This window comes from Schistocerca americana, chromosome 4 (assembly GCF_021461395.2).
Source record: "Schistocerca americana isolate TAMUIC-IGC-003095 chromosome 4, iqSchAmer2.1, whole genome shotgun sequence".
Lineage (NCBI taxonomy): Eukaryota > Metazoa > Arthropoda > Insecta > Orthoptera > Acrididae > Schistocerca > Schistocerca americana.
Genome location: NC_060122.1, coordinates 782,243,854 through 782,265,835, shown reverse-complemented (window position 1 = coordinate 782,265,835; position 21,982 = coordinate 782,243,854). Strand labels below are relative to the sequence as shown.

Below are 21,982 nucleotides of genomic sequence, written 5' to 3'. Positions count from 1 at the left end.
GGCTGCAAAATATTAACGCGAATTCTTTACACACGAATGGAAAAACTGGTAAAAGCCGACCTCGGGGAAGATCAGTTAGGATTCCCTAGAAATATTGGAACACGTGAGGCAATACTGACACTACAACTTATCCTAGAAGAAAGATTAAGGAAAGGTAAACCTACGTTTCTAGCATTTGTAGACTTAGAGAAAGCTTTTGACAATGTTGACTGAAATACTCTCTTTCAAATTCTCAAGGTGGCAGCGGTAAAATACAGGGAGCGAAAGGCTATTTATAATTTGTACAGAAACCAGATGGCAGTTACAAGACTCGAGGCGCATGAAAGGGAAGCAGTGGTTGAGAAGGGAGTGAAACACGGTTGTAGCGTTATTCAATCTGAATATTGAGCAAGCAGTAAAGGAAACAAAAGAAAAATTCGGAGTAGGTATTAAAATCCATGGAGAAGAAATAAAAACTTTGAGGTTCGCCGATGACATTGTACTTCTGTCAGAGACAGCAAAGGACTTGGAAGAGCAGTTGAACGGAATGGACAGTGTCTTGGAAGGAGGATATAAGACAATGCTTTAACAAAAGCAAAACGAGGATAATGGAATGTAGTCGAATCAAGTCGGGTGATGCTAAGGGAATTAGATTAGGAAATGTGACACTTAAAGTAGTAAAGGAGTTTTGCTATTTGGGGAGTAAAATAACTGATGATGGTCGAAGTAGAGAAGATATAAAATGTAGACTGGCAATGGCAAGGAAAGCATTTCTGAAGAAGAGAAATTTTTTAATATGGAGTATAGATTTAAGTGTCAGGAAGTCGTTTCTGAAAGTACTTGTATGGAGTGTAGCCATGTATGGAAGTGAAACGATAAATTGTTTGGACAAGAAGAGAATAGAAGCTTTCAAAATGTGGTGCTACAGGAGAATGCTCAAGATTAGATGGGTTATCACATAACTAATGAGGAGGTATTGAATAGAATTGGGGAGAAGAGGAGTTTGTGGCACAACTTGACAAAAAGATGGGACCGGTTGGTAGGACATGTTCTGAGGCATCAAGGGATCACCAATTTAGTATTGGAGGGTAGCGTGGAGGGTAAAAATCGTAGAGGGAGACCAAGAGATGAATACACTAAGCAGATTCAGATGGGTGTAAGTTGCAGTAGGTACTGGGAGATGAAGAAGCTTGCACTGTATAGGGTAACATGGAGAGCTGCATCAAACCAGTCACAGGACTTAAGACCACAACAACAACAACAACAAGAAAACGCTATGTGACGAAGGATACGAATACATTTTATGGTATTTTGGGCTGCGTACAGTAGAGGAACAGTTCGGATACGATGATATTTTGTGTCAACATGGTAATGCACCGTGTCACAAACGGCATCTGTGAGACCATGGTTTGTGGAACATGACGTTTCCTAGTTGGAGTGGCCCGCCCAGCGCCCTAACTTGAACCCATTAGAACACTTTTGGGAGGAGTTGGAACGTCGACTTCGCTCGAGACCACAGCTTCTATCATTACTACCTTCTCTGGTTTCCCCTGTTGAGGAAGGATGACCTCTCATTCCTCCACAGACATTCAGACACCGCATTGAAAGTGCCCACAGGAGAGTTCAAGCCATTTTAAAGACGAAGGGTGGACACAGCCCGTATTAATGTCCTCTAATAAGTGTCCAGATACTTTTGATAAGATGGTGGTACACTCAGGATGTCTTGTTGGAATGACGAGGTAGAAGCGACAGCTGACACTAGCTTCAGTAGCAGACGAGTTGCGCGGAATCCTTACTTGCTACATCTCTCGCGACCAACAAGAAATCACGCATTCACATAATTATATTTCTCAACTTTCTTCTTAGCAAAAGAAACGGTTACAGTTGTCAGCCTAATATGTGGTATCAATATGGACGTGATTAGCGTCAGTGCGAGATTCATAAGGACGAAGGATGGGACAATCCCGAACGCCGGTCGAGTAATAAATAATGAGCACGCAACATCTTAAAGGAGTAGTTTTTAAAAATTGGCGCTTATCAACTACAGGGGAGGTGCGGAGTCCCAAGCATCCAATAATGTTCGTAAGCTGAGGTTATTTGACAATAGCATTTCAAGGAAGTCTTCTGGGAAACTCAAATTACTATCTAAGTTTTTAGTTTTATAAAACATTCTTGCACGTTTCATTAATAGTTTCAACACTTCCTCAGTTTTCACAACATCAAGAGAAGCGAACTGTAGCACGCTGACAGCGGTAGATAATTTATGTGTACATCTGTCTAGTAAGTGCTCTACATAGGAAGGTGAATACCAGTCGTTTGATCTTCACTCCTACATCTTACATCCAGCACATTGAAATCAATGGAAACGATGAATGTAGGTGCAAAGCATTATGAACTTAGCAGAAAAAATAACGTGTACGTTCATTTTCTACAACCTCATCTACATTTTAACACATTATTTTTAAGTACTATTACTAATGGACATCTCGTTGGGCATAATTAAAGACTTCAGTAAGATCCTCCATAATTTTGAGGATCAAAGTAAAAGGTCTCCAGAACTGCTGCAGGATCTTCGCGCTACAAGTAATGTTTTCCTTTCGAAATCTGGTCTTCTGTTCTGTGTGGCTGAGTAAGAACAGTGACGCAGCTGGTGATTTCGCAACACATCAGTTTCCTCCCGCGACATACCAACGATCTTCGTCGCAACTCCGAGGCTATTTCCCGAAGGCGGTAAATAGCAGCTGGTAGTCTGATTCATATCCAACAGTGTTTCCTCACAGTGTTGCTTATTTCGAACGTGTAGCGGGCCGTACGTAGCGCTTACTACTCGTAGAAGGTGTGTAACTTCTGATTGCATTTACCGTTGGTGCGAAATACTACGTGTATTGTGCTACACCCGTAAAGAGATGCTACACTGCTTAAGATCACGGAAGAGCCCGGTTCAGATGCCATTCTCCGCCCGTATTTAAATTTCCTGAGTCTTTCGTAGGACATTGAAAATTGGTGCGCAGATCCCTTCAACGAGGACACAGCCAGAACCCTCTCCACTCCTAGTTGAACTGGACGGGCTCTTAGTCTGAAAAGACCTTGTTGATGGAATATTACTCTTTGATCTTTTTGCTTATGCGAACAAAAACTAAATTATAATTTGCTGTTTTTCTGAAATCCTGTATCAATTAATATTACAAGATTTTACCTGTCTAAGATAGTCCAACAATTTTTATTTGCTTACTTTGGGCTGTGGTGACAACATTTGTCGCAAAAGGATGGAGACTTTGTCCAGTAGCGGAGCACCGACTTGTGAAACGGGAATTTCAGTTGTTGGCCTACTTATACTTCCGAATAACGCTGTAATCAAAGTTTGTGGTGGTGGTGGTTAGTGTTTAACGTCCCGTCGACAACGAGGTCATTAGAGACGGAGCACAAGCTCGGGTTGGGGAAGGATTGGGAAGGAAATCGGCCGTGCCCTTTCAAAGGAACCATCCCGGCATTTGCCTGAAACGATTTAGGGAAATCACGGAAAACCTAAATCAGGATGGCTGGAGACGGGATTGAACCGTCGTCCTCCCGAATGCGAGTCCAGTGTGCTAACCACTGCGCCACCTCGCTCGGTCAAAGTTTGTCTGCCATGTGCTGCAGAGAGAGCGTTGTCGAGAAGTTCTCGAGAAACATAATTTAAGATGATGTTTTATCCATTCTGCATCTTGTGAGCTCCGCAACAGTTGAGTATTGTTGATGAAGAACGCAACCAGTCACAAGCACAAATAAAAACTTCATTTTAATGGGAGGAACGATCATCACGATAAAATAAGGGAAATCAGAGCTCGAACGGAAAGATATAGGTGTTCATTCTTTCCGCGCGCTATACGAGATTGGAATAATAGAGAATTGTGAAGGTGGTTCGATGCACCCTCTGCCAGGCACTTAAATGTGATTTGCTGAGTATCCATGTAGGTGTTGATGTCGATTTTGTAATCAGTGAAATAACATCACATTCCCTCTCAACCAGTGTTCGTTTCGTTTTCTCATCCCCCTCCGGGCGCTTTACTTTTTTGTCAGACTGTGTAACCAATAGCTGTAAAACATCGTCTCGTTACAGTAATTGTAGCGTGTCCTTAAGCCGTCGGCACACGGACCGTGCTGTCGAACGTTAACGTTGAGCGTGCCGAGTTCAACGTGCTGCTGAACGCTCAGGAACGATGCGACTTGTGCATACGTACGTGGGACCCAACGTGGTATACGTGATAGCAATGCACTCCAGCGGCAGTTGAGGGATGTTTCTAGTTCGTAAATCACAGTATTTACTCAACGGGCGCGCGTAAAATTCCCACGTTACCTCCATCGTCCACGAAAAGTAAAGTATCATGTCCAATCAATAAGGACACAGACTTATAAAAAGCTCCATTACAAACAGTGCGGTACAAATTTGGAATACTTCTCCGCATAAGATAAACATTATTTCACCATTCCAACATTTTAGTAAAACCCCAAGGTCAGTCTTACCTGATCACTGTTCCTACCCAGTAGCAGAATCTGTGCAACATGTGAATTACGAAGCGTGAAAGAAAAAGGAGCAAAATATCTTTATACAAGTAGCGCAAGCTGTCCTGTAGATCAAGCCAATCGAACAAAGTCATCCCTCACAAAAAAGGTGAACTTATATTTACATAACATCAACTATTACAGTATATACTTATATTAAACTAATAATAAAGTATCAGAACCTAATAAAAAGGAGAATGTTAGGAAAAATAATTTGGATATGCTAACATGCGAACCACCACCCTAATTATCATCTTCTTAGAGGTCATTGACGCTTCTCATTACGCTAAACCAACACAAGGTAAATTATGTCTAATCATATTGTATTACAGGTTTCTGAAAACATTAATCGTAGATATGTTACCAAGAACAATGCGTTTTGGGTGGATCTTCAGTGTGTCGCAGCCTTCAAATAGCCTACTCTCATAATATGCAAGTTACAATAATTCTCTTGGCAGGAATATGATGTTTCTCATTATTTTATTGGAACGAATCACACAGTTAACAACGGTTTTTCCAGTGATTCTCAATTTGCTGTTGCTCAGAAACGGCATATATACATATAGGCTTGAAATGAATGCCAATATGGCGCCACACAACTCCGTACTGAAGGGAGACGGCGTGCGTGTGACGTAGGTGGCGTTGTGCCATCTCATTGGTCAACGCTCAGACGCACGCTCAGAATATCTGACATGCCAGATATTGCTCTGCACGTTCGGAAAGACTCCCGAAACGTGCTGTTCCACGCTATGACGTCAGAATCTCGGGAGTCTTTCCGAACGTGCAGAGCAATATCTGGCATGTCAGATATTCTGAGCGTGCGTCTGAGCGTTGACCAATGAGATGGCACAACGCCACCTACGTCACACATACGCCGTCTCCCTTCAGTACAGAGTTGTGAGGCGCCATATTAGCATTCATTTCAAGCCTATATGTATATATGCCGTTTCTGAGCAACAGTAAATTGAGAATCACTAAAAAAAACGTTGTTAACTGTGTGATTCGTTCCAATAAAATAATGAGAAACATCATATTCGTGGCAAAAATATTATTGTAACTTGCGTATTATGAGAGTAGGCTATTTGAAGCCAGCGACACACTGAAGATCTACCCAAAAGGCATTGTTCTTGGTACAATTTGTTATAATTAAACTTCAATTAGTAACATATCTACGATTAAGGTTTCCTGCTTGAGCTAAGATACTATGATTAGACTTTACAGTATGTTGTTGTTGTAGCGTAGTGCCTAGCACGGCCGGCACGGTAGGTCAGCGTGTTCGGTCAGAGGGTATAGCTACCCTCTGTAACAAAAAAACTGAGTGAACGAATCAACGATCAACCTGAACAGGCTACTGGTTAGGAACACTGATCAAGTAAGACTGACCTCGGGGTTTTACTAAAATGTGGGAATGATGAAATAATGTTTATGTTATGCGCATAAGTATTCCAAATTTGTACCGCACTGTTTGTAATGAAACTTTTATAAACCTGTGTCCTTATTGATTGGACATAGTACTTTCCTTTTCGTGGACGATGGAGGGAATGTGCGTTTTAACAGCGCTAATGTGGGTTTTTACGCGCGCCCGTTGAGTAAACAGTGTGATTTACGAACTAGAAACATCCCTCAACTGCCGCTGGAGTGCGTTGCGATCGCGTATACCACGTTGGGGCCCACGTACCGTATGCACGAGTCGCATCGTTCCTGAGCGTTCTGCAGCACGTTGAACTTGGCACGCTCAACGTTACGTTCGACGGCACGGTCCGTGTGCCGACGGCTTTATGTCTGCACTCGTTACGAGTTCTCTAGTGTCCGACGGGAGACGGAGTAGTGACGTGAGGTGCAACGCCTGGGAGCGGGAGCTCGGCTAGGGTAGTGACCTGACCCAGGCCGCAGGCACGGCGCTCGGCCGCCGCTGTCACGCGATGTGGCCGCCGCTGGGACGCGTAGGCGCGCCGCCACTTGTTGCAGGCGGGCCGCCAGCGTGCGTGGGCGGCACGGCGGCTCCAGCTCCAGCTCCAGCACCAGCTCCGACTGTGGCTGCGGGCCGGCTGCCCTCGGAGGCCGGCCGCTTTGGCGCAACGCCGTTGCTCAACGGCGGCACCAGGCCGACACGTTCACCGCCGCCCCAGAGCAACCCCTTGTCACAAATCGTGACTGACCGCGCGCGTGGGCTCCGGTATCTAGGAGGCGCGGTCTTTGTCCACAGTTGAAATGATGGACTGCTCTTCCCCTAATACTTCTACAGCTCCACTGGTGTGCAAAAGTTAAGGACGAAAGTCACTTTCATATCTTGTGTCACTTCCAAGTAACATAACTAGATAAATCACAAACGGAGTCCCACAGGGTTCAAGTGTGGGTTCACTCTTATTCCTTATACAGGGTGTTACAAAAAGGTACGGCCAAACTTTCAGGAAACATTCCGCACACACAAACAAAGAAAAGATGTTATGTGGACATGTGTGCGGAAACGCTTAATTTCCATGTTAGAGGTCATTTTAGTTTCGTCAGTATGTACTGTACTTCCTCGATTCACCGCCACATGTGTGGTCTGACGAGAATCCGCACGCAATTGTGCAATCACGTCATCAACACAGATTTTCTGTGAACGTTTGGGCAGGCATTGTTGATGATGTCTTGATTGGGCCTCATGTTCTTCCACCTACGCTCAATGGAGCACGTTATCATGATTTCATACGGGATACTCTACCTGTGCTGCTAGAACATGTGCCTTTACAAGTACGACACAACATGTGGTTCATGCACGATGAAGCTCCTGCACATTTCAGTCGAAGTGTTCGTACGCTTCTCAACAACAGATTCGGTGACCGATGGATTGGTAGAGGCGGACCAATTCCATGGCCTCCACGCTCTTCTGACCTCAACCCTCTTGACTTTCATTTATGGGGGCATTTGAAAGCTCTTGTCTACGCAACCCCAGTACCAAATGTAGAGACTCTTCGTGCTCGTATTGTGGACGGCTGTGATACAATGCACCATTCTTCAGTGATTTCCCTAAATCACTCCAGGCAAATGCCGGGATGGTTCCTCTGAAAGGGCACGGCTGACTTCCTTCCCCATCCTTCCCTATTCCGATGAGACCGATGGCCACGCTGTCTGGTCTCCTTCCCCAAACCAACCAACCAACCATTCTTCAGGGCTGCATAAGCGCATCAGGGATTCCATGCGACGGAGGGTGGCTGCATGTATCTTCGCTAACGGAGGACATTTTGAACATTTCCTGTAACAAAGTGTTTGAAGTCACGCTGGTACGTTCTGCTGCTGTGTGTTTCCATTCCATGATAAATTTGATTTGAAGAGAAGTAATAAAATGAGCTGTAACATGGAAAGTAAGCGTTTCCGGACACATGTTCACATATTTGTGTGTGAGGAATGTTCCCTGAAAGTTTGGCCGTACCTTTTTGTAACACCCTGTATATGCGAACGATCTTGCACTTAACATTCAACAAGCAGAATTGGTGCTTTTTGCAGACAGTACTAGTATTATAATAAACCCTGTTCGAGAGGAATCAACAGAAATGGTGGTAAATGATATTTTCTAAAGAAGTATGAAGTGATTCTCAGAAAATGGACTGTCCCTGAATTTTGAAAAAAAAAATACCACACTGCAATCAGTTCTGTACAACAGATAGTCATAGCAAGAATCGATGTAGCACTTGAGAAGGAGTCAGTATGTACGGTAGAACGCTTCAAATTTTTGGGTGTGCATATTGATGAAAACTTGAACTGGAAGAAGCATATTACTGGGCTTGAGCTACATTTGATCTTCGTACAATTGCTAATCTTGGAAACAAACGCATCACGCTCCTGACCCATTTTGCATGTTTCCACTCAATAACGGCTTATGGACTAATTTTCCTTGGTAAGTCATCACTTAGAAGGAAAATACTGATGGCACAAAAACGAACAGTAAAGATAATATGTGGTGTTCACCCATGGGCGTCATGTAGGCATCTCTTCGAGGAGCTAGGCGTTCTAACTGCGCCATCACAACACATATACTCGATAATGAAATTCGTCATAGATAATCCAACACAATTTGAGAAAAACAGTTATCTCCATACCTACAACACTAGAGGGAAAAATGACCCATTGTTAAAGCTGTCAGGAATGAGTTCAATACGCAGCAACAAATATTTTTGATCATTTTCCCAATAAAAAAATGTCTGTCAGGAAGAAAAAAGGTTCAAATGGTTCTGAGCACTATGGGACCTGCCCGAGGCAGGATTCGAACCTGCGACCGTAGCGGTCGCGCGGTTCCAGACTGAAGCGCCTAGAACCGCTCCGCCACCGCGGGCGGCCATTCTGACAGGAAGAAAAGGAAGTTTTAAATCTAAGTTAAATTACTTGTTCCTGCACAACTGCTTCTATTACATCGACGAATTTCTACTTAAAAACTGATAACCAGTAAAAAAAAAACTTGTTTTTCAATGTGGTTGTATGAGTAGGACTAAAAAAACAATGCATTCATTAATGTTTTCACTAATCGTGTATACATACCCTGTAAACTGGCTCGTTCTTTATCATTTCGCTAAATCAGTCAGGATGATCTACGTAGCACGTAACTAACTAACTAGATCAAACTTGGGCCATACATGGAAAGAACTGCTAGAGTATAGCAGAGAAGGTAACTCGGAGCAGTACACAACGACGCGAAGAGAACTCACACGTTTATTCAAAGACAATAATTACACTGAAGTCACCGCAATTTATGATAGTACTCTGGAGATTACAAAAGGCGTGACACGGTTCTTAATAGGGTGTGTCAGGACCACGGACGGCAAAGCATGCTCTGCGACGTGCTCCCATTCTGGCCAGAAAATTGGTAAGGAGTTGTTGTGGTAGGGCGCTTAACAACTGTTGTGCGGCCGTTGGTGTGTATGGACGTGCTGCAGCTTGTCTCTCCAGCGCATCCCACACGTGACCGATGGCATTCACCTCGGGGGAACAGGCAGACCAGTCCATTTGCCGAACATCCTCTCGTTCCAAGACGTCTCTAACTGTGCTCTTCGATGCAACTGTGCGCATTTATCCATGAAAAAGAAGTAAAGTCCCGATGCACCCCTGTAAAGACGCACACAGGGGAAGAATACAGTGTCACAATAGTGTTTATCAGTTCCAAGATGTGGACGAATGGCTCTGAGCACTATGGGACTTAGCATCTGAGGTCATCAGTCCCCTAGAACTTAGAACTACTTAAACCTAACTAACCTAAGGACATCACACACATCCACGCCCGAGGCAGGATTCGAACCTGCGACCGTAGCGGTCGCGCGGTTCCAGACTGAAGCGCCTAGAGCCGCTCGGCCACACCGGCCGGTAGATGTGGACGTCAATATACCCGTGCAACATTACGCCTCCCCCCATCATAATATCTGGACCACCAAAACTATAATTTTCGACAATGTTCCTGTGCGTATTATGTGTTCCCCCCTCTCGCCATTTCAGAGTACGTCCAGCATCACCAATCAGACTGAATCTGCTCCCATCCGAGAAGAGCATGTGACGCCACTCCTCGCTCGTCCAGTCCCAGTGCTCTCGGAACCTTCACAAACGCTGCCGTTGATGTGCGAGAATCAAGTAGCAGAACGTTTTGGTCGTCGGGTAAGCAGCCCACCTCCATACAGTTGCCTTGACCCTGTGGAACGTCAGACTGTGTGCCTTGCAGGCCAGTTAAATGTTGTTGCAATTAAACCCACTGCTTGAGGTGGGTCCCTTCCTTCCTGTTGAGCGCTGTAGCAGCCATTTGCTGCTGTAATTGACCGTGATGGGCCTCCTCCTCTGCTACGGGCAGCCTGTGGTTCGAACGCTTCTCATGCTGGTGAAACAATGCTGTCAGCAGTATCAAATTCCTGGGCTACACTCGTCACACTTCGTCCTTATTTCAGTTTCCTGATGGTTCTTCCCCGTGTAAAGTGATCTAAATCTTGTCTTCGGAGCATGTTGGAATGAAGATCACCATCACAGCACACAGTTACAATTCCCTGATTGATGCATTGTCTTTCCCCGTTCCTTCAACTCTCCGTGCTGGAGGGGCCAGTCGCACTCGATGCTATAGTCACGTTCTCCGCACACCATGTGTCGCGCTACTTAGTGTGCACGACTAAGAGGCCTTCCGCGAACATTCTGTCGCACTTTCATTCATTTCCACAGAGTAGTTAATATGTTATGTTACTTTATCTATCTCATCCTCAAGTTTTGCAGAGCAGTGTATATGCGTAGTGTCTATAATGATAGCCTAAGGGCTAGTGGCTTGTGCATTAAGGCAGGTATTCCTGCGACACATTTTGGAAATAAATGCTTGAACAAATGGTTGAAATGGCTCTGAGCACTATGAGACTTAACATCGGAGGTCATCATTCCCCTAGAACTACTTAAGGCTAACTAACCTAAGGACATCACACACATCCATGCCCGAGGCAGGATTCGAATCTGCGACCGTACCGGTCGCGCGGTTCCAGACTGAAGCGCCTAGAACCGCTCGGCCACACCGGCCGGCAAATGCTTGAAACATCCTCGCAGGTTAACTGCACTTTGGAGAGAAGTGTTATTAGTGGGAACGGGAAATAGTCATTAAAATGCCTGCTTTTTGTTCCTGAAGTCGTATGGCCGAAGGACGTGAAATTAAAAGAATTTCGGGAGGCAGCCGACATCTCACGAAACTAAGGAGTAGAATGACAGCCATCGAAGGTGTAGGAGGCTCGTAATGAGCCCTACGGCATGGAACTGAGAAAAAGGTGTGTGTATTGATTCCGAGTGATCAGTACAGCTGTTCTGAAATATGGACAAGTTTGAAATTACTTGAAGCTGCATTCTCCATTGCAGACTTGGAATCAGTCACTTCCCAGGTTTGTGAGCACGTGCTCGGTAGGCTGAGAATCCTAAAATCAGATCCCGAAGCCATAGTTACCTGTGTGGTAGTGATGATAGAAGTGAAAACGAGGTGTGACTTTATTCCCTATTGGCTGTGTACTGTTACCCTCAAAAGCAGCCACGCACTATCCAGGGGTTCTGTATAAACTTTTAGCGGTACGCGTTTGTAGTCCAGCGGTCGGATCTCGAAATCTTCATCACAGAAGTTTCATTGTTTCAATGTGACAACTGTGACCATCTCTCACGCATCGAATCAAAGCTGGCTCCTCTCATACTGACTGCAGAGGATTAATCCAGATCCGCCAACAAACGGTTTCACTTAACTTTCCGGAGCAAGACTTTGCGCAGTTTGTCTCGCGCACAGCCCAGCGCAAGCAGTATTAGGATTCTGCCTGGCCGCGACCGTGCATGTGGTTACACGCGACCCTGCGGAAGCTCCAACGCACGGAATAAAGTAAGGTCTCACTCTGCCGCCGTACTTCCCACTGAGCGTGCCAGCAGACGCAAGGAACACGAAACACTTGGCGAGGAAACCGCGTTCCCAATGACGCCACGAGCGTCGTCATATACAGCAACGTCCACACGCTGGCTCTGCGAATCATGGCACTGTCGAAATTCTTTACGTTCTCTCAGCTGACGGAAAACGCAACTAACAGATCTTCGAGCTTCTGTAAAGCCCGGCGAGCAACACCACTTCTAAATACGATTACTAAGCCCATTGACACGTCTTTGATGCTCTTTGGCTCTTTTCCTTAGCGAGACTGCCGTGTTTTACTAAATTTGGTCTACACCTACACATATACTTCGCAAAATTATGCGTATAGGACGGACGATACTTTTTACCTACATTATCGATTTTCTGTCCTATTCCATTAGCGAATTCAGTGAGGGAGTAGTACGCTATCTGATCAGAAGTATCTGGACACAAATTAGAGGACATTAATATAGGCTGAGTCCAACCTCTGCCTTTATGAAGGACTGAACTCTGCTGGAGACACTTTCAATGAGATGTCTAAATGTGAGAAATGGCAGCCCATTCTTCCTCCAGAGCCGAGGTCGGAGAAGGTAGTGACGTTGGATGCTGGCGCCTGGAGTGAAGTCGAGTTCTAACTCATCCCGAAGGTGTTCCATTGGGTTCCGGTTGGGACATTGGGCAGGTCAGCCCATTTCAGGAATGTTATCGCCCACAAAATATTGCCTCTCAGGTGCTATTTTGTGACAGGGCTCATTGCAATGCTGGTGCAATCATTCATTGTCTCAGAACTGTTCCTCTGGTACACGCAGTACAAAATGCTGCAAATTGTGTTCATGTGCACCGCATTTCGTTTTCTTAAGCTCAATAAGGGGACCGCACCCTAACCACGAAAAATGACGGCAGGTAAACTTCTCCAAGCATTCATCAAACCCAGTGGCGGAGCATACTTCGTACTCATATTATTCATTTCCTGACCTGTTCCATTCGCGTGTTCATCGAGGAAAAAGATGGGTGTCTGTATACCTCCATACGCGCCTCAGGCGCTCTTATCTCATTTTCATGATCGCTAAGCTGTGTTGAAAATGGTTCAAATGGCTCTGAGCACTATGGGACTCAACTGCGGTGGTCATAAGTCCCCTAGAACTTAGAACTACTTAAACCTAACTAACCTAAGGACAGCACACAACACCCAGCCATCACGAGGCAGAGAAAATCCCTGACCGCGCCGGGAATCGAACCCGGGAACCCGGGCGTGGGAAGCGAGAACGCTACCGCACGACCACGAGATGCGGGCACTAAGCTGTGTGTTTGTACTGGTATCGGGGACGCAGAGCGTGAAACTCGGTGTTGGCACGTAACAAGTTACTCTGGAATAATTTCGAGCATGAGATCTCCATTCTAGCATCTATGGTGTTACTTGGTCTCTTTCATTAAACTCTAGCGTGTGCGTTAGCGATCCTGAATGCAGCAATGGATTTGTCCACTGTCACGAATGATGATGATGATGATGATGATGATGAAATGTGCGGACAAGACAAACACCCAGTCCCCGGGCAGAGAATATCCCCAACCCGGCCGGGAATCGAACCCGGGACCCCGTGATCCAGAGGCAGCGACGCTAGTCACTAGACCACGAGCTGCGGACGTTTTTCCTCGTTGCATCCCTTCCCAACATAGACTACATTTTCAAGCAACCTTTTGGATTAAGCATAAAAACTATACCGCTACTGTATTTTTCTTATGCCTTCAATATATTTTTGCAAGCATCACAGTTTTACGTCTATTGCCAGATAAGCGTTGCACGCCCGGTTGAAACTGCGTTGTGCACGTTCATCATAATACTCGGATTTTTCTAAAACGTTTCATTGCACAAGTAAAATGCGTCAACCTTATAGGTGTCTCCAGCAACGGGAATAGCTCAGATAGCAAAGAAAAGCCTAGCGAATGTTTTGTTATTGACGTTATGGAACAGTATCGATAATGAAACTTTCCTGGCAGATTAAAACCGTGTGCCGGACCGAGACTCGAACTCGGGACCTTTGCCTTTCGCGGGCAAGTGCTCTACAACTGATCTACCCAAGCACGACTGACGCCCCGTCCTCACAGCTTTACTTCTGCCAGTACCTCGTCTCCTACCTTCCAAACTTTCCAGAAGCTCTCCTGCGGACCTTGCAGAACTAGCATTCCTGAAAGAAAGGAGTTCGAGTCTCGGTCCAGCACACAGTTTTAATCTGCCAGGAAAGTTTCATATCAGCGCACACGCCGCTGCGGAGTGAAAATCTCATTCTGGAGTATCGATAATGTTTGTCAAATATAACGTTTCAACCTGATGGATGGACGGATTTGTATCCAAGAGGTAACACAACCAACATTCATAACAGAGTCATGTTCAGCGGTCAGTATTAGCAATAATTAGGGCTTGGTATGTGGTTGACAGAGTGCCCGTGGCGTGCTAGAGCAACATAAAACTGTATTCATCGTTTCAACGTGATACTTTCTGATAGAACTGAATACATCAAGACGAAAAACTGGGACATTACTTGTGCGTAGGCGATGAGCCGACAGGCCGACAAGGGCGATCGGAGACGTGTATTTATTATACCTCGCGGGACACAATGCAGGTTGCGCCACGTGTGTCGTGTTTCATAATGGTCGTGAACCAGTCAGTTCGTGCAGTGCCAATCGCAATCGACTCATTGCGGCAGAACATGCTTCAGTGGCTGTGAGGTTGCGGAATTTGTGCCCCACTTTGACTACCGTGGGACTCGGCACACAGATCCGGCCGAGCAAAGCCGTCGCTCGTTACGTGAAGCTGTCGTTTGCGCCACAGTCATTATTTCTACTTTAAAGGTGTTAAGCTTCGTAGTCGCCTGTATCTAGTTTATCTGTAGGAACTTTCCTTTAATTTCGCGTATGTCTGGTCCCGCTTTTCAGCACAGATTGCTACCCCGAATAACAAGTAAGGGTAGAACGAAAACTACTGGACTTCTAGGACGCTTCTGGATATGAATTTACCATTTGAAAATGGTCCCGTCGACGTCGAGGTAATTGGATAAGGAGTAATAACTGCGGTCGGAGAAGGACGAGGAAGAAGATAAAAAAAAAATGTTCAAATGTGTGTGAAATCTTATGGGACTTAACTGCTAAGGTCATCAGTCCCTAAGCTTACACACTACTTAACCTAAATTATCCTAAGGACAAACACACACATCCATGCCCGAGGGAGGACTCGAACCTCCGCCGGGATCAGCGGTACAGGAGGAAGAAGATCGCTCGTGTGCTTTTCAAAGGAAACATTCCGGAATGCACCTTAACAGATTAAGCAACACGGTGCAAAACCTATATCTGGATGATCGGGCGAGAATTCCAACCATCCCCCACCCATTGCGTTAACAGTGTATTTGAGAGTAAAAAAGGGAAAGTAAATTCTTTTGTAGAATTCCAACCATCCCCCACCCAATGCGTTAACAGTGTATTTGAGAGTAAAAAAGGGAATGTAAATTATTTTGTAGAATACAAAACTTAAAAAGTCTGTTTATGTTTTACATACCAGTTTAGCAAGATGATGATCATATGAAACAAAAGAAAAAATTTTGCGCTCGAATATTGTTATAAGTTCTACACATTGCATCGCTGTGTCTTTCACTGTGATGACGCCACATTTCATCAAGAATGTAAGTCCCTTGAAATTAGGACTGACACGAAGAAAATCAAAAGATTTTACAGTATTTACAGTCGACAAGTGGTAACAATGCACAAACACTTGCAAGTGTTAAAAAAAAGAAAGGAAATGGAAACTGTAAGTTTTTCATTTTATCTGCACTGCTGATTGACTTGAATCCTGAAAGGATAATGTACGAAATGAACTGTGAGTGGAAATTGGAAGTAAATGCGAGCTTGTTTTTATGACACTGCCGTTACGTCAGAAAATTATGAAAATGTACAGTCACTTTTAAAAAGAAGATGAAGTACGTATGGTCAATAATGTGACTTAGTATGAGCCGCGGGGATAAATATAGTACGAAAACTGAAGTACTTTAGCCATTTCGCCGGCCGCGGTGGCTGAGCGGTTCTAGGCGCTTCAGTCCGGAACCGTGCTGCTGCTACGCTCGCAGGTTCGAATCCTGCCTCGGGCATGGATGTGTGTGATGTCCTTAGTAAGTAGTTCTAAGTCTAGGGAACTGATGGCCTCAGATGTTAAGTCCCGTAGTGCTCAGAGCCATTTGAACCATTTTTTAGCCATTTCGGAAAATAAATCACGCAAGATAACCTAGCACATTTGTCGTGTTCACCTTTCTCTCTTCTTCCCGACAAGGTGACAGTGCAAGGATGCGTTGCATTTATAATTTTAAATCGTTCTGTCGGTAAGGTTTAAATTGTCCCCTGGTTTCTTAAATTAAAGCATAACTCTTCGCCGGCTGAGGTGGCCGAGCGGTTCTAGGCGCTTCAGCCTGGAACGCGCGACCGCTACGGTCGCAGGTTCGAATCCTGCCTCGGGCATGGATGTGTGTGATGACCTTAGGTTAGTTAGGTTTAAGTAGTTCTAATTTCTAGGGGACTGATGACCTCAGATGTTAAGTCCTATAGAGCTCAGAGCCATTTGAACCAACCACAACTCTTCGACAACCGTCACTGCGGTTTCTTCTCGAGAATTAACTTTTTTTTTTCTTTTTTTTTTTTTTTAACACAGATTAGGTCGAATTTCATGAGGGACTGCATGCTGACTTACCAGGCGAATGAATGTTCCATGACATCCTCGAGTTCAATTTTATTCAAACAGTTCCCACTGACCGATGATAACAGTTTGGTACCTACAAAAGACCATCTAGCAGTGGACGCCATCACTTTAAGAGTATCAGCATCTACGCTCCAATAAACCAGAGACGTCAAGGGCCTTCGACTTTATCATTGATTAAAATTTGCACAAGCAGATTTTAAACGCAAGTTCGTTTTCCCAATTACTCACTTGCAGGAGCAGGAACAAATCTCGTTCTCGTATGATATTTTGCTAGATGCTCAGAAAATAAGAATGACTTCTTTAACACTCTGTTAACAAAGAAGATACCGAAAGATTCAGATAGCGTAACCCAAACGCGTCAATTTTAAAGGACATAGCCAGTACAGGGATATACCAATCTTCATGTTACAGCGAAGCTTCAAGTGCTGTTCGAAGCTGCTACATGCAAGATAAATTACAGTTCGCAATTCGTACGTTGAGCATATGTGACCACACTACTTTGATTGTGAAATGTATTCTAGTCTCATTATTCTGATGACTTTTTTTTATTTTCACTTCTCTCAGTCTTCACAAGACCAGGTTTGCACAGACACACAAATTGATGAAGAAACGTATGGTCCTTGGTAATGTTTATACAGAAAAGTTATATGTTTATTTGCTCTATCAAGTTTAGTTCCTCCACTTCGCTAAAAGTGAGCCAATTCTCGAAGTGATGTCATTATAAAATGTTTTTGATACATTATTATGACTTTTATGCAAATGTCTGAATTCTGATGTATGAGTATGCTACCTGTTAAGGAACTAGAGCAAATTATTACAGTGTGGAAAGAAGCTGCTAGTGAAGATACCTTTATATTCTGTATCTTCAGCTTTATTAGAACAAATATGGTGAAATAATGCGAAAGATCGATGAAATACAGAATACTTTTACCATTTTATGCAAACATTCGACAACAACAATGTCGAATAGCGAGGTTGTGGAGGAAAGTACTTTAATACCCAAGCCCCGATGTAGGAGAAAATTCAGATAACCCACTAAGTTAACCACCGAGCGCGTTGCCGTTCCTAATGTTTTGCTACCTGAGTGCCTGTGATGTACGTCGAGCTAGACCCAGAATCAGGACAAGCAGTAGGCAGGCGGGGAGCAGACGACCGCCTATTTACGTGCGCTACCGTGTCCCCCTGCTTCCACACGCGGCCTGGAGAACACCGTTGTATTTTCGACGTCGTGCTCACGGGCTTTCCACGCCGGCCGCCATCTGTTTCCTGGGTGTTACACAGCCTCGAGTTTTCCGTCTGACGTGTCTAAACGATTTCCTGCAACAACTTCACTAGAGGTCTACATTACACGTGCTGATTTGAGTCATTCCGGAAATCCATAACAGCTGATATTTTTCTTGCGACTAATGTGTTTCATATTTCCATATACGAATATATCTGCCAAATGGATTCCAAAATTCCCGCTGGAGGTTCGAGTCCTCCCTCGGGCATGGGTGTGGGTGTTGTACTTAGCATAAGTTGTAATATTTTGTTATGTTTGTAAAATATTTAAAGTTTTGTATTTTTGCTCTGTATGTTTCATGTTTGGAGAGAGCAGCGCAACTCGCGGAAACGGCATCTTCACTGCCGGAACCAGAAAGAAAACTGCTGGCCACTAGACGTCGCGGGTCAACGGCCAAAGAGCAGCAGAAGATCCTGTGACCAGTTTGTTGTGTCGAACTCCAACATTGAAATAAATAAAAATTTGTAATTTTCCGTTGTAATGACGTCACAGTATGTTTAGTTCATGTTGTATTTTGTTCAGTTCTGTTTTGTAGAGTCTGATGTTCACATCTGTATGTAGCATATACGAAGACAATAAAACAGTGTATGCTCTAAAGCTTAAATATGTGTTCGAGAATTATTTATGAAGAGTTATACTGAGGAAGAATTATTTCTGAATTTTTCCAAGCTATTAATTTTCAGAAGAGTTTGATTTCGATTTTTTGAATCTTAAAGGTTTTACAGTCTGATTTTAATATGGGAAAAATAAGATAACTTGCAAGAATATAATTTCCAAGAAGAAACTTACGACATCTAAATTTCAAAAGTTTGTGCAAACCAGTTGGACTGAGTGACGTAATTTTGCACAAACGACTCAACTGAATGTGCTTTAATTGCAGCTTCGTTCAAGAATCTTTATAGAGAACTTTAAAAGAATTTTAATAATTTTTTTGAAGTGTTCTGTAAACGACGTTGGTGACGAAGTCTGCACATGGTCATATTTCAAACAAAAACCATTGAGTCACACGCGTCGCTACACTACACCGTAAAGTAGTGTGTAAGTCTAGGGGCCGATAACCTTAGCAGTTTGGTCCCTTAGGAATTCACACACATCGAAAATTCCATGGACCATTATCCAAGAATCCGGCCGCCGTTATCAAATCGGGACATGACTTAATTTTTTCTGGAGTGAATTTATTCAAATTTTAACTTACTATACGTTCTCTTCAAATCCTTCTTAATCGAAAGAAAGTGATTTCATAGAACAACAAGCCTCTCTTGACATCAGAGCCCACTCCGAAATTATGACTCGTTTTCATAGTCTGTCTTACATGTCGTTTCACTATTTTAGCGATTTGCCCTTTATATTTATGAAGCCTATAACAAATAACTATTAGCTTAAACAAACTCCTAACCCGGCATGGACATCATAGAAGAATGCTAGAGGGAAAATGGCCTTCTAAAATATGGCACTGGAGATCTCCATGACACAAATAAGGAGGATGACCGCGGCTACATTGGAAGGATGGAGCGAGGCATGCGACGCAGGACAGACGTACACAAAAGGAGGACTGCTACATAGAAGGAGATGGAAAGTTGGATGCAAGAGCAACTACATGATGCAGAAAACTCGCAGAAAGAAGAAGCAGAATAAATGTTAGAATTTCCAATGTAAGTTTGATATGTTTTATAGCTTTTATATTTAAAGATATGTCTTATACAGGGTGGTCATAAACAGTCTGAAAACATTGGAAGAGTGTTGGAGGTTAGGCTGCGCTGTGAAATAAACGTTAAGAAAAAAAATTCGATAAGTTGTATCGTTCCCGATTTGAAGTTAGCCAATCAGGCTGTTGCGCGCGCAGATTCAAGTGGCCCACCAGAGACGATGTAATCAAACGTGCTCGTCATTTTGTTTCCTAAAACCGAACTAGAGAGCGATACAAAAATTGGACACGGGACGGTGGTAAGGATCAAACCCGAGCCAAAGGCTGAACAGTCTCGTGCGCTGTGAGAACAACTGACACTAATTGTATCTGGCGGGTCGCTTGAATTTGCGCGCGCAACAACCTGATTGGTTATCTTCAATGCTCAATAACTCGGAAACGGGGCGACGTATCGAATATTGTCAAATGGTTCAAATGGCTCTGAGCACTATGGGAATTAACATCTGAGGTCATCAGTCCCCTAGAACTTAGAACTACTTAAACCTAACTAACCTAAGGACATCACACACATCCATGCCCGAGGCAGGATTCGAACCTGCGACCGTAGCAGTCGCACGGTTCTGGACTACAGCGCCTAGAACCGCATGGCCACCGCGGCCGGCCGAATATTGTCCTTAACAATTATTTCTCAGCACAGCCTACACTGCAACATACTTACAAGATGCACAGGATGCGCGCGTACAGCGGTACAGTAAGAGCAGGGGAAACAAAGCACTTTTAGTTATACGGATGTAATTGTCTGGTTGTTGTTATAAAGTTTATCTTGACATCGCGTGTAATGAACGTTTCGCTCAACAAATGCCGTCCCTGACCAATAGACACGAACCACTCACAAGAAAAATATGGAAAAAAAATTTTTTGGGTGTTTACGATTTTAACATAGTTTTTTCTCGTTCTTCCTGTTATAGCACGTATTGGTCCGATTATGTTCGCCACACATTCTCTTCATTATTCCCCGGCAAAGTGTTAACTTAAAACGAGGTACTAAGATGATCTGACGAAAATACTTGCTAAGTAATGGGATAAGGTCGCAAGAGGGGAAAATTATATTTTTAATTGTTTTGAAAAAAATCTATTACATGTTGAGCTTACGAGTTGCCACACAGATGCGTCCTCCAGCGAAGGGGAGAATGGGCGAGTGCTGGAGGTAGGAAAGCTGTAAGCCAGAAAACCCGGAGTCCACAACTGCTGTCGCCTTGACAAAAGAAGACTCGTTTAAAACTTTTTACAACGCCAGACGTTGCTTTGTGTTCGTCACTGACTCACGTAAGTCTGACTAATTGCCAAATACCAGCCGCGAAAGCCTGCACTATTTGATCACGCAATTTGTTTTATCGCGTCAGTTCAGGATAATAGATAATGATATTGAAGAATTTTTTTTAGAGGAAAGTCAGACAGTACGGTGCGCAGTTGCTATAAATGGCTTTTCAGAATATAGGCCTAATCAAAATATGATGACCAGAAACGCACTTTTTCCCAGTATGTCTTTTGTACTGGAACAGTTAGAGTATTCGGCAATATTCATGTTAAGCGGTTCTTTCGAGTCAGCTTATAAGAACTAAAAGTACACTACTGGCCATTAAAATTGCTACACCACGGAGATGACGTGCTACAGAAGCGAAATTTAACCGACAGGAAGAAGATGCTGTGATATGCAAATGATTAACTTTTCAGAATATTCACACAAGACTGGTGCCGGTGGCGACATCTACAACGTGCTGACACGAGGAAAGTTTCCAACCTGCCCTGGCCAGCACATTCTCCAGATCTCTGAGCAACTGCAAACGTCTGGTCAATGGTGGCCGAGCAACTGGCTCGTCACAATACGCCAGTCACTATTCTCCTTGGGCGAAATGCCGTTCATTCCAAGAAAAGAAAAGAAGGAGACGTTGATGCTTTTGTTTTGGAGATCAGCCCGGACGATTAGCGCGTCAGAATACTCATCGGCGACGGCCGGCTGCGCAGACGGCGACAGGGCAGGACAGGAGGAACTGGTTTGGCGGCGCGGCGGCCTTGCGCGGGCCCACGCGGGAGCGCAGACGGCCGGAATGCAGAACGGCTCATTCGAAAGGGAAATGACCAGCCAGCCGACGGTTCCCATTCACGCTGGGCGCCGGCCAGCGCTGTCGCCGCCCGTCTTCCCACCCCGGCGGTGCCAGCACCCAGCATACAACGCTCGGTACCTGGCACTCACAACCCAGCATTCAACACTTAGTACTCAGTAGCCAATACGGAGCACCCAAAACCGCGGCACCCAGCACCTAATCACCCGGTACACAAATACCCAGCACCCAACACCCAGAATCCAGCACCTAGCACCCAGCACGAAGCACCCAACACCCAACAACCGGTATGCTGAAACTTCCTGGC

General features: G+C 44.4%; 1 protein-coding gene across 1 annotated transcript in view; it reads right to left on the bottom strand.

The window, feature by feature from the left end:
• Nucleotides 1–21,982, bottom strand: part of LOC124612938 (dual specificity tyrosine-phosphorylation-regulated kinase 4) — a 439,797-nt gene that overhangs the window by 92,608 nt on the left and 325,207 nt on the right. The window lies entirely within an intron of this gene.